General features: G+C 39.9%; 1 protein-coding gene across 4 annotated transcripts in view; it reads left to right on the forward strand.

The window, feature by feature from the left end:
* The window catches only part of drp2 (dystrophin related protein 2), a 169,165-nt gene that overhangs the window by 44,935 nt on the left and 110,000 nt on the right, over positions 1-14,230 (forward strand). For all 4 annotated transcript variants that reach the window (XM_042220823.1, XM_042220830.1, XM_005913193.3 and 1 more), the window contains exon 2: positions 11,755-11,914. The gene's annotated coding sequence lies outside the window, so the exon portion shown is untranslated. The remainder of the gene's footprint in view (positions 1-11,754; positions 11,915-14,230) is intronic.

The raw sequence follows: 14,230 nt of genomic DNA on the forward strand, positions 1-14,230 counted from the left end.
GTCCCTGTTTCCTGCAGCTTGGGACATGGGTGGAAGATAATAGCAATGGTGAAGTAATGTTGTGCTTGTCTTGGGATTATGGCAAGGTCGCTGTGGATGGTTTTTATTCTATGGAAATTGTTAATTTTTCTTAGTCCACGTGCACCTAAAATTCAATATTAACCCCATCCATGATGGTCAATATGGCCTAAAGATACCATGTTGTAATCAATCGGTGAGAACACGATAACAATCTACCAGAGTCAACAGAAAGCCTATTACAGCATGTTGGATGATTGTAAAACCAGATAACAACTTGCAGAGAAAGGAGTGATTATCTGGATGTGGCATGATGCTAACCTGCAGGGTAATAGACCTGGATGACCCTTCCAGGACTGTAAGATAACCTCTCATGAAGCCAGGGACATCCCCTGAAAATGAAAGCCCTCTCATTGATTAAACAATGGAAGCTTCTATGGGCTCTTCATAAAAAATGCAATTATATCTAATGGCTTTTACTGTGCAGTAGTGAATAATGCCGATGTAAGAGGCTCGACTGTGCCAGGATTTGTGTGATACAATGTTAGAACTCACCTTAAAACCTTTTTTATCCCAATAAATGTGGAGGAAGGTTATGGATGCGATGAATGGTTGGTTAATGGAGGGTGAATGCGTGTATGAGCTGATACCAGAACAGTGCCCGAGGGGAACAGTTTCCAGAAGATTGCAATAAGAGAGGAATTCTAAATAGGGCAAATTCACAAGTTATAGAGAATAATAAACATTCTTCAAGTGGAAATCGCTTGAAAAATTGTCTTTTAAACCACACTTTTTTTGGTCCAAGAGAGAGTTACAAGCAGAGTTCATGAGTGGGGTTCACTGGATGTATGTGTCGAGCTTGCATGGTTGCTCAGTAAAATTGCTATTCTGTCTCTGTTTATACAGGGCACTGTTAATGCAGATGAAAACAGATGTAATGGTCATATTTGTTGGCCATTTCAATGAAGACGAGTGCTACAACATAAGGTATCATCATAATTATTCATAAGTAGCTGTAAAGTTTTGTGGTTGTGTCTCCCAAGTGCAGGAAAAAAAAGTTATTTAAGATGGGCAGTCACCATGAGGGAGCTTGTTATGGCCACTGTGCCCCTTCAGCTACATCTTGGTACCGCGACAGGGTTCATTACCAGAGAAGATGGCGTGCAAGTAATCTCAACACTTAGCCCTCAAGAGAGCCCCATTCACTAGAAACTCAGGGGCACAAATTTCACATCTGACTGGATACATGGGTACTGTATAATGCCCTCCCATTCAGAAACTGAAATCATTCAAAGCGTAGTTTTGCAGTGGAGCCAGGGCCCGGTCAACATATTCCCAAAGGCTTGCTGAAAAGAGGCGACAACTGAAGTAATAACTGCACATGTGAAATATTACTACAAGCTGTACTGCACAACCAACCTCTAGATGCTACATGCTAGCTCTTCATCACATATTAATTTTCAGATACTAAGTTTATGATAATTGCATTTTTAAAATAACACTAATCAAACGCAGCAGTGTGCCTGTTTGGCATATTAAAAAGCTATGCTGTTACGAACAGACTTTTTTTTATTGTTAAATGAGAAACAGATTAAAACGAGAACTTATTACCAAGGAAAACCTATTGAAGCACAGCAGGACCGCCAGCTTACTGGAGCTGCAGATGGTTGGAAACACACATTCAGTCCTGCTGCCTCTTTGTCGTCACTGTTGTCTTTATATAAAAGATGGCCATTGCCTCTGAGGCTGAAAGGTAAAGCCATTGTGGAAGTGCTATAAACGTGCAGTCTTTCTCAAGGTAAGCATGGCACGACTCTACAGCTCACTTGACTGATGACCTTTAAGGGCGGGGCTACATTATGGTTGATTTTGGTGCTGTGTGATCATGCAGCGTCTCCTGGTTTCTCAATGAGATTCAACTCCTCATTTGTAGGGTCTGGTTTCAAAAACCCAAGATGGCAAGGACTTCAAATGGTCATGTCTGTTGTTTATATACAGTCTATGATGCTTACAGTTTCCGCATATGTTGTCTTGTGCAGTTTTGCATTCCATAGAAATATTTTTCTGGCACTACATAGAACATAGTTTTGCATTTTAAGATGACTGACTGCAGCGCTGCAATCACGGTATGCTTGAGTAACTGTATCACAGCTGGAATAAACTTTCTGCTGGGGATCCAGCGGCTCAGTGTGTTAAGCACAACCCGACACTCTAAGGGTTATGATTCTGATTCATGCCGCAGCCAGCCATGCTGAAGTGTGTGCACCATACTGCCATTATTCATCAGCTTATGTACCTCGGGGACAAGCCCCTGCAGCACTTACACTAAAGTATGCGGCTCCAGCAGAATTAAGAAACTCTGAGACTTTCTTGCCTTTACCTTTAGCCAAGTCTTGGTCATTCTTGAGCATGAATAATGGAGTGTGAGCAAAGTGAGAGTGAGGTGGTAGCAAGGGCACAGAAATGGAGAGGACACACTCATAGATGGCCTCTCTTTGTGTTTGTGCTTCCTCTACTAGGCACCAAGCTGTTGCTCTGGGGTGGACAGATACTGTATTTATTCCACCTGTATTCCACTTTTAAAGCTCTGTTAAAGACGAGTAAGAACGGGCAGAGGTGATCTCTTTAAAGAAATCCCGTACATGTCAATAAAGTGCTACATCATGTCTGTTTGAAATGTGAAAACTTCAGGTGTTGTGGTTGTGTTGTGAAAGGCTGATTGCGTAGGCGGATCCAGCCACATGCAGTGGGGTTTTGCTTTCTCTTATTGTTCTGCATTTCTGTTGCCTGGCAAGACTGACAACTTGGCAACTACAGAAATTGATTGAAGTTGAAGCTGGAGAGGTAATTTTCACACTTCGGTGCCACATGGAAACAAAAGAGCACAATTCTGGGAGCTCTACTTAGACATACTGCAGACACAGGTGTTTACTATGCTCACAATTTTACTCGCAACTAAACTAAAATGGGACTGCAGGAAATGTCATGTGCAGCCACTTGATTGTATAACACTGAGTGAATGTTGAACATCTATTTCCAGACCTATGGGCAGTAAGATTCTGCTATAACTGCAGCCACAGATGGAAGGATTTGTTCCCCTTCAAATTCATTGGCCCGACACTGATTCTGGATGGTTCAGGTATTGAACTGGTGCTGAAAACCTTGACTGGCCAGCACAGAAATAAAAAAATAATCTTTATGGACCTTCTTTATGGTGCCAGCAAGTTGGAAACATCTTTTTTTAATGGAATTACTTAGAAGAGCCATAAAACTTTCCTTGACTGAAACAAAAAGGGCCAGATCAAGAAAAAAGACCACAAGACTGCTTTGATGGCTATTTTAGTGCATCTTTCTATTCTCATTGCTTATAAGTTCGTTGCAGTTGTTGTAGTTTTGGGTTTTTGTACTCTGCTTTATTTACTCTTTTTATCAATACTCTAAAAGAAACTATTTAACTGCCCTGCTAGGGATGAATACAGTTAACTGCAGTTCAATAAATGTAGTTCACTTAAACTGGAAAAAAAAAGCTTTGGAAAAACGATAATGTTTTCAAGCCATGATCCAGAAGACAAACCTGCACTGCTGGCACTATTAAGTTTAGCTCAGCAGAAAAAAAGTTAGTTGGCAATAATGTTATCTTAACTATACATTATAGTGAAGCTACAGTCATTACAATACAGTAGACTTGGAGGTCAGCTAAGTGGCTCAGTTTTTATTGTTTTTGGCTGGTCTGTGTGCAGTGTAACTGTAATACAACATAGCTCAAGACTAGTAAGTATGCAGAGATTACATTACCATTTTCACACATGAACTTCAGGCAATTTCAGGAGAATCTGGTGAGGACATTGTCCCAGTTACCCTTCCTCACATGCAGTACCCAACGTAAGATTGTGCTCCTCAGACAGGTTCTCACTGCTAGAAATACTCCATTTGTAGGTTTGCAGGTGTAAGAACTCATAACATGCACTGGCTCGCTTTGAATTCAGCAGAAAATTACATTCACCATGCTCACACAGACTTTGTTGCTGGGAATTGGAAGGGTGAAGACTGTTTAATATCTGATTTGACTGAGTCAGACATTTGCATACTTGCATATAGCTCCTCTGATCAGTGTTTAGAGAAATTCTGCACTATGGTGTGTGTGAAAGTGACCCTTTTGATCTATATATTGGTAAGGATATCTTTTTTCCCTCCAAATTCTGACTGCAGGGACATGCTATGAGAATACTGACATGCTTGTAAATGAGTGTGAATGACAGTCAGTCCTCCCAGCTTTTCATATCTCATTCCACCCACTTGATGGGAAATATTGGACTAAAACTCCTGCTGTGCTCTTGGGATGTCTTGTTGAGTGTTTTCAGTGTTTATCTGTCTTACTCTCTGTCTCAGCATAAAGGATATCCGGCTTATTCATCTGTCATTCAGTTTTTCCTCTGATTCTACATTTTGTAGTTCAATATTCCTGTATTTTTGTCCACCAGCCCAATACTTCATAAAATAAAGGTTTTATCTTTCTTCTTTCTTTCTTCCCCCCCTGTATTATGCTGTACCGTGTTTACATGTATAAACATCCCATTCTCCTTGTTGAAAGGCACTGTGTTATTGCTGGTGACCAAAAAAACAGATTTTAATTAAGTTTGATATAATTAGTTCCATCCATGTGCACATCTCAACATTTCCATTCATCTCTCTCAAACATGAATGCAACATTTGAAGGGTGCACAATTATTTCCAATCAAAAATCCCTCGTTGTCCAACTAGCATGATGAATGGGTGAATAAAACTGTAGATCGTAAACTGTGTCAAATTCTAAGGTTGAATTCCACTTCACTGTCCTATTTATATTGACAAGCAGCCACTGAAGCTACACTACTAAACACTCATGCCCCTATATTGGTAAGGGCAAGCTGGCAGGAGCATGTGTGAAAATGGCCCAAGGCAGTGAGTGCCCCTTACCCACCTTGAAGAGTGAGACGCTTTGACAACTTGAAGGCCTGAACGCACTGAATCCCCTTTGAAATGTTGTTGTTTGAGGCGGCTAAACGCTGAGGGTCAGTGGGGTGGCCACAGGGGAAGTGAAGAAGAAACAGAAAGGGAATGTTAGTATTCAGTAACACATCGTGTTAGTGTCAGCGCTGTACTTCTGTGAATGAGTGACAGAGCTGCACTTAAGGTCTAACCATCACTCTGTCTGGCTGTCTGTTTATCTAGCTCGCTGTCAGTACGTATCCGTCATTGACACAAGATTTGGCTCGACCGCTTTCATGACGCAAAAAATATCTGGAGTACAGGAAACATACACTTACAGGCAGAGATGGGCAGTAATCTGATTACTTTTTTCAGGTAACGAGTAAAGTAAGGGATTACTATTGCAAAAACGGTAATTAGATTACCGTTACTTTCCCGTAGGAACGCTGCGTTACTGCGTTACTAAAACCGTGATTTTTTTTGCGAGAATGTGTCATGACAGTGACGTTAGCAAGTGCAACGTTCGTGACAACAGCTGTGTGCAACTCACAGAGAAACTCGCGGATTCTTCCACTGACCGCCGCGGCACACCTGCACCAGGGCAAACCTCCGCCTACGCCACTCCTGCTTTACAGGTGAAAATAGAGCAACAGGACCGCTAGTCCTTTGATGTTATTTATTTTCTGCTGTGTTTTACTTGCATCTATTTGAAAGACTGAGTGTAAACACAAAAAATATTTTATTTTATGTGCTGGAATGTGCAGAAAATAGGTTTAAATGTTAAACAAATTTCTTCCAGTCAGAGAATGTTGCAGATAATTACATTTTTGCTTGATGCACAAAGTTAAAAGATTAAAACTAATAAAACAAGTTTTAAAAAGAGACTTTTCCATTTGATTACATTTTGTATGATGGATTATGCAGAAAAAGTAGAATTGGGCTGAAAGATCTATCGCTTTATCACCTATTCAGGTTGTAAATCGTGTTTTTAAAAAGTAACTAAGTAACTAAGTAATTAATTACTTTTGAAAATAAGTAATCAGTAAAGTAACAGGATTACTTTTTTGGGGGCGTAATCGGTAATTAGTTACTGATTACTTTTTTCAAGTAACTTGACCAACACTGCTTACAGGACAGTTTTCAAAGGAGCTTGCATGCGAAAGGTGGGGCCAGGTTTCACAAAGAGCTCACCTGAAACTCTGGCTGATTGCGACCCACACCCAGTTTCACACCTTGGCTCAGGCGATTAGAGGATCATCAGGGGGTCCTTTTGTCCCTCTGTGGGGGGAAACTCCCACTAGGTTTAAATCTGGGACTCCCCACCATTTGACCTTAGAACTGAAGAAGCTTCTCGGATGAGAGGTGAAGCGTCTTCAAGCAACTTAAAGAAGTCCAGACGCTTTTCTTTCCAAGCTCCTTTGACTACAATGACATGGATGACTGAGAACCTTCACAGACATACAGGACAGTTTGTTAGGTGTACCTATTCAGCTGCTCATTAACATGGAATTCTCATCAACCAATCACGTGGCAGCAAGTAGACATGGTCATGAAAACTTGAAGTTCAAACTGAGCATCAGAATGGGGAAGAAAAGGTGATCTAAAGAGACCTTGAATGTGGCGTGGTCGTTAATGCCAGACAGTTTATCTTAGCAAACAAACACAATGATGGCTAACATTATTATAAAGCTTAACAGTGTAACTTTAAGCCCCTCTATGGTTCTATAAGAGAACTAAGTGTTCTACCCACCAAAGATAAGATGCTTTATGGAATTATAAGATAGGGCAGGTTGCCATTTTGCAAAGAACCTCTTCATGCTACTTTTAACTGTATGTGTAATCTTTTCCGCTTTTAAAAAAAGACAGAACATCTCTGAGCCACTGAATTTTCTAGATTTCCAATAGCAGAACATGTCTTGCCAACAATGAAGTAATTGATAAAATAAATCAATGTTTATTTGTCCACTGGGAGCCCAACTATTGGAATCTGAGGAGAAATTGAAGAGTTAGTTGTAGTAGGCGTGTGGTCTTCTGGGCATTTTTGCGACATAGCTCTCTCAAAACAGAAATAAAACACAAGTAAAGTTACAGAAAGGAGCACTACACTTGTCAAATACATGAATATTGTTTCTAACCATGTCGATTTAATTCAATTTAATTCAATTTTATTTATGTAGTGCCGATTCAAGTTCAAATAATCTTGTTTCTTTAACATGACAGTACGTTCACTACTCACATGGCCTCCACAGGCACCAGATTTCAATCCAACAGAGTACATTTGGATGTGTCAAAATGGGAGATTCACATCATGGATGTGTAGCAAATGTGGGATGTTATCATTATCAATATGGACCAGAGTGTTTTCCAGTTTGAAGACAAAAGTGGGTCCAACTTGATACTAACAAAGTGTACCTGTAACAAAGTAGCTGCTAAATCTATGAATGCTTTTATATCGGTCTGTTCTACTGTTTTAAGTGTCATTGTTGATTTTGAGGTTTTTAAATAAGTTTGAAAAAATCAAATTCAAATGCAATCATGATTCCACACATCTGTTTCTGCAAATGTTAAGAACTGGGGCGCTAAAGAAGAAGTCTAACAGTTTTGGAAAGTCTGCAGTTTTCTCAGTATGCTGCACAGATCTGATGTTTTTGTCTGCCAGTGTTTCTCCAGTGAAGTGGGAGTGTGAGTGACAGATAAATCATATGCTTCATGTATGTCCACATTAATTTTCAATGTCTGTTTCCATTGCACTTTTTCACATTTTGTTTTTATTGCTAAACCAACTTACCCACCTCTGCCAAGTGAAAAAGCTGCCGTATTTTCATGATTGGATACTGGACTTTGCTGTGGGCTGAAAAAGCTGTGTACAGTCTTTCTGCCCCGAGCCAAGCGTTTGCTCTCAATAGCTCAAAAAGGACTCAGGACTGTTCTACTATGAAAATGGCAGGTGCTTCAGGACTGTTTCTGAGGTCGCTCCACATAAATTTCTCTGTTGTTTATGCATCGAATGATCTTATTTACATACCACACTTGACTCTTTTTAAAAATAAATAAAGTTAATGTCCAAACCTGCTAAAAAGATTAGCACATGCATATGCAAGAAATAAAGAGATATGCAGAGGTTCCCTTTGAAAATTGACTCAATTGACTGGAAAAATTAAAAAAAATATATTTTTAAAGTATGTAGCTGCTGGCACCAAAGTGCTGTTGAGAGAAAGCTAGTAATTACATACAGGTCATGGTGATGAAAAAGTCTATCAAAAAATACATGAATAAATACATACACATACTGCAAATATCTTTTGCTGTCTAAATTTGTACACGATATCTTTCCAGCAGCCTTCTTATTGGGTTTGTAGGACACGCATTTTATGAATGAAAGGGTTAGTCAGCCACATGGGGTTTTTATCCACAATCGTAAATAGCTGTCTAGTTACAGCAATAGATGAAAAAAAAAGATCTCTAAAGGCTGTGATCTGGGTTATGATCTGCTGCCCTAGTTCTTGTCCGAGTCCTATTAAATATTTTACAGATTATATATTAAAGTTAATAGTGTTTCCATTCCATACTCTAAGAAAAATACCCTATTATTTGGTCACCAGCTGTGTTAAATTAAGTGGCTGGTTGAAAAATCAGATGGTAATGGATGAACAGGAAATGTATTAATGGTTGACCTGCACATGATCAAACATAGTGATTCAAACATGGTGAATGTTGAAACAAAAGGCAATGACAGTATTTTCTTTTGCTAATTTTCCAACACTGCGGTGACGGGTAGCTGATAGTGTCGACCTTCCAGAGTGCTTTTGTAACAGCATGGTGGCTGTATTTGCTTAGCAACAAAGGTTAGCTCAGTTTAAAAAATATATAAATGCTTATTTATATTTTTGTTTTAAAGAACACTGGGTCAAAGTGGCACTTCTGCACAGCACAATGCCTACTATGGTTACTCTCTCACTGTGAGAAGCGAGAATGGCATCAGGGAATTTATTTTCCATGTCCAGCATGAAGAGAAAGTGCTGTAGGCCATACCAGCATTAGCTCACAGAACCATGGTAAACCTTGTGGTGAATGACCAAGCCTACCCTAAAAGCTATCAGCTAAAGAGGTATAATTGTATTAAGTCATGACATTTGCTTTTTTTATGTTTAGCTTTTCAAGTGTATTTACCAATAACAAGAATAAGATGTCTAATGAGATGCATTAGGTAAATTAAGTTTTTAGATAAAAGTTCCTTATCTATGTGTCCAGTAAGGCTGTTGGGAGGGTGGCATTCATCCTGGATGCATCGCTTGTCTATTGTAGGGCATACAGAGAGGGAGACAACCATCCACACTCATATCTATGTGCAATTTAAAATCACCAGTTAACCTAAGAAACACAGGCTCCATTGTGTGGTGGTTTACACATTTGCCTTACCAGCATAAGATCCCTAGAATGGCATCTGCCAAATCAAATATGCAGCGCTACCTTCTGTGGCGTCTGTTTGTGATAAAGGGAGCAGCAGAAAGGTTAACGAAAAAACAAAATATACTAATATGCATGCCTTTGGATTGTGGGGGGGGACTGAAGCACCCGGACAAAACAGATAAACTCTACCAGCTCCAGCTGACTGATTGTTTTCCTTGCTGTGAGGTGCCAGTGTTTACCACTCAATGGTAAAAAAAATAAAAAAATAAAAATTATACACAAAAACATGTGAAAATTGCCTCAAGGCATAGGCCTGGCAGAGGGTCAACTAAATCAGGCAACCCACTGAGCTTGAAACCCTGCATTTCTTTATATGGAGTTTCTCTATTTTCATTGTTTGGTTTTGTTTTTGTATTTTTATATAGGAAGGATGAAGCAAAATAAAACTTGCTTTTACTTATGCCGCTTACAAAATCTATCATGTGCAGTATTAGCACTGTTTTCCATCTCCAGTATTAAGAAGGCTCAGTGATTTCTTATGGTTTAATGTTCTAATTCATAAAGTGATTATTTGTTGTGAGGGGTCTGTTTTTGCCATTAATGCGGTTATGGTTTCATGGCTTCGTTTTTTATTCAGTTAAAAGTGGCACAGGTGTTGTTATCCAGGCTTTTTCTCAGTGGCAAAAGCAGATGTCCTTGTAGATTTAGCTGCATAATATGTGGATGTCTGTGTGTATCTTATATCTCTGTAGTTTGAGATATTTGACATTTTCAGATCTGATTAACCTTTCTCTCTTTTTGCTGTTGTCTTTACATTTCATTAACATTTAACAGTTTCACAGTTGAGGAGAGGAATACTGCGGTAATAGCTCGGTATAGTTTTGAATGCTGTATTGTCAGGGTTTATTTGTGCACACATGGATGCATGTATCGAACATTTTATTTATTCCACGCTGTGTTTATTCTGTCTAGCTGGTCCTGCTGTAACTACATGGATATCCGTGACATTGTTTAATCGTAATAATATCCCCACGTTATTGCATTTCTTTATTAGCAAACAAAGATAGTTAATTTATTGAGATTCAGAGTCTGATGTAGCCGTTGTGCTGGATTGTGGCTGTCTTATTGGAAAATGAAAACTGTCTCTCACATTGTCTCCAGCAGTTGTTGGTGCACTTATTTCATGTAGCTTTCATTTTGACACCCTCCAGGATGCTGCGCAGAAATTTAGCATATTGAGTCTATTAAACCAATGAAATATTCTGTCACTCAAGCGAATATAAACAAACACGCCTTCCTACACAAACACATAGTGGCTACAGTGCAGCCATCAATGCTGTAGATGTACTACAGGCACAGAAACAGTCTAAAGGAATATTCTGCTTCCTCATATAAAACTATAATGTGAATTATGAATGCCACTTACTTCTTTGAAAATAGTTCAGCTCATTCCCTTTCTGCCTGCTGCTTGCTTCCAGCTTGGAATTAAACTTTCATATCTGTTTTGAACTGTTAGGGAGTGCGCTCTTTCTTCTGCCAACCTCTGCACTGAACCCTCGCTAGATTTATTGGAAATGTGACACACCTCTAAGGCAACCTGTTTGCTGACAAAATTTCTCAAAATGTGTTCCTGTTATTTTTTTTTCTTTTTCTTTTTTGGTGAAGCTGCTTCTATGTCTCTCTGTACTCAGTCAAACGGGTAAAGCAAACTAATGTGGTGTTTATTGCTAGTCACTATATGAGGCTCAGAATTAGAGAAAATACTACAGTTAATGTTAACACTCCTATCTAACCTGAGGCCATGATAGAGTTCCTTTGCAGGGTAGTTTTGCGGCAGAGTCGAAAATGAAATCTCTTGGAAGAGAGGGGATACTTATTGGCATTCCGTGTGCAACGCCTTGCTCCCTGTTTCTTGCCAGTGGCCAGCACCCAGTGTCTCAGTAGTCCTATATTCCAGACCCGAGTGTGCTCTCTGCCGATAATAAACAACCGAACAACCACGCTGGAGTCATAGAGGTTTACTGACTTACAATCCGACCACCTTGCTCTGTCTATCTCGCTCAACGGTTGGGTGCAACCTTTGCTTTATGTTCAGTGTTGACATGTTTTAAAACCCCTGCTGTTTCTGTTTGCTCCCAGGTCTGAATGTCATTGGGCTTGTTTAAAAAAAAAAAAAAGAGAGGGGGGTGGGACTGGTTAGACTGAGGGAGGGACGGGATCTTTGGCATTTGGCCCAATGTCAATAAAGGATTAAACTCCAAAAGACATCTGTTAAATGATGTGTCTTTTTTCAGCTTCTTATCAAATCTCCTTCTGTCCACTGGGGAGCAGTTTCTGACCCTGTCTCATGTATTGTAGGTTTCACCCGTGTGAGGAGATTGCTGCTGCTGTCCTTCCTCGACACCCAGGCCTCCCCCCCTCCTCCCCCTTCACCAGAGCAGGGCAGCCACGGAAGGCTTGGCTCGATTTCAGGGAGGCTCAGATCCTGCAGCCACGTCAATCACGTCTTCACCGCTGGGTAACTATCAAGCATGCTATGAAACTACTGCTGCCTTTGAATTTTTCTGGCATGAGAAGCACAGACATTTGAGATTATGTAGTCTTGTTTTTGGAATTGTTTTTTTATGCTTGTTTGTTACTTCTGGAGTCGGTCATGTGTGCATTTCTCATGTAAAGAGGCATTTTCTCCATCCAAGCGTGCAATAAACACACACACTCGCTCTCAACCGCACAAACAGAGATGCCAGAGGGTACAGGAGATATCTTTAGGCGGTTGATAATTTATTTATTTGTTTTTTTAAATTTAATCCTATTGACTAGTTTGACGGGGTGCCATGGTGATGCACTGTCACAGCAAGAAGGTTCTGGGTTTAAGCCTGATGGTTAACTGGGCCTTTTTGTGTGGACTTTCTATCTTCTTCTTGTGTTTTTTCAGGGTACTCTGGCTTCTTCCTGCAGTACAGAGGTGCATAGTAGGTAGGTTAACTGGTAATTCTGAATTGGCCGTAAATGTGAGCGTGAGCCTACAGGTTAGGCTGTGTCCTTGTGTTACAGTAGCTCTGGGAGGGACTGGCACTTTGTCTAGGGGTTACATTGCCTCTTGCCCAACGGCAGCTGGCACAGGCTTTAGGTGCTTGCAACCCTCTACAGCAGGGTTATTAACCATACAGCACACTGAATAGCTTTCCAAAGTGTTACAATTGTAAAGAAGAAGGGAGAAGCCTTGGAATATTTCACTGTATTTTGCAAAAGGTAGCACTATTTTGCCAGTTGTCAAGAGTGGTTGTCTGAATTGTTGATTTCATATAGGCCAGAGGTCTGAATCATTGTCAATTTAACAACCTTCTGTCCAGCCAGTACCTCATAGGTTTAAAACAGAAATTCTTCTATAGATACTGAAGTTGTTGCTGCAGGGCAGTGATTTAACTGAAAAATGACATAGGCACTAAACAACCTTGCTTTTCTACAGGAATATAACAAGAATGCAACTAGTTGGCAACCATTTGTGTCGCGTCCCCTGTTTCTGTCGTATTTCAATCTCGTGTGACTAAATAATTAGTAAAATTGCTCATGGCCTGCCATGCCACACCAAAGTTAGATTACTAAACCAAGAGCTTTGTGCAACCATTAATTTGAGAGATGACAGCAGTATTTGTCCGTGATTATAGAAAACTGACACTTACGAATGTTTTATAGGTTATTATGCAGTGGTGGCCATAGACTATGGCCAACTATGCTTCCAGCTGCAGCACCTAGAAGACCCTAATAAACTCACTGTAAACTAGCTGCTAAAACAATGAAAAGCTTAGCAGTATTCAGTGAAAAAGACAGAGACCAGAAACCAGTCTAGAATCTGAAGACTGGTTTTCTAGATGTGTCACACATAGTTTGCTACTACAGTCGTCACATTGTCTTTGGACAATATATTAGTGCTCTGTTTATAGCTTGCTCTGTTAGAAAAAAAAAAGTTAGGAAACATATTTATGTCACAGTTATACTTTAGTAATTTTCGGCTAGTGTCCACTGAGTTCTGAGGTCTGCTGGTGACCTCGCTACCCTGTCTCAGTTGACACGTTGAACTAGTTCTGCATAATACGTCTCTAAACTTCCATTTTTGCCCATTATTTTAACTTTCTAAATTCAGATTTGTACATATTCTACTGAATTCTTCAGGTAAATAGTGAAAAAAAAAGACAAATGAATGCACATTTCCAATGTGTGGTGTTATGCAAATGTTGGGTGCATCAAGACGAACAGCTGGCTGAGCTAATTCTCCAGGTGGGTGCCGTTAAACCATTATACACAAATTAAATGTAGTTAAAAAAAGAAGATGAATGGACATGGAGTATGTTAATAGTTTAATGCATCTGTTCTCATCTCCTTTTTTGTTTCCATTTCCCCCTTTTTCATCACAGTTTTTAAAATTTTCTTGCCTTCTCCTCAACTCCAGAAAACCTTTAAATTACCTGAGTGAAATTATGTCCCTGTAGGTTTAGCCTACTTACTACACATAAATTGGACTCACACTAGAAACATGTAATCTATGCATCCTTTTATTTTCCTTCTTGCTTTCCACGAAGCTCTACTATATGCATTTGATAACCGTGTCCACCTACACTCAGTTATTGAAGGCCCATCGTTCCAGACTTAAATAAATGGGTCTTAGGTTTCTGCCGTGCAGTCACCCTCCAGAGCCAGTTCAATCACTGTCTAACCAGGAGTTACATCCTTTCCCTGCCCTTATCTCTAACTCCAAATTACGGAGTTTCAGCCCAGTTGTCACATCAGAGAGTCACAGGAGGACGTCAGGGAACCAGGGGCCAGCTTAGACAAG

Source organism: Haplochromis burtoni, unplaced genomic scaffold (genome assembly GCF_018398535.1).
Source record: "Haplochromis burtoni strain Fernald_Lab_line unplaced genomic scaffold, NCSU_Asbu1 Contig_4, whole genome shotgun sequence".
NCBI classification, from domain to species: Eukaryota; Metazoa; Chordata; class Actinopteri; order Cichliformes; family Cichlidae; genus Haplochromis; species Haplochromis burtoni.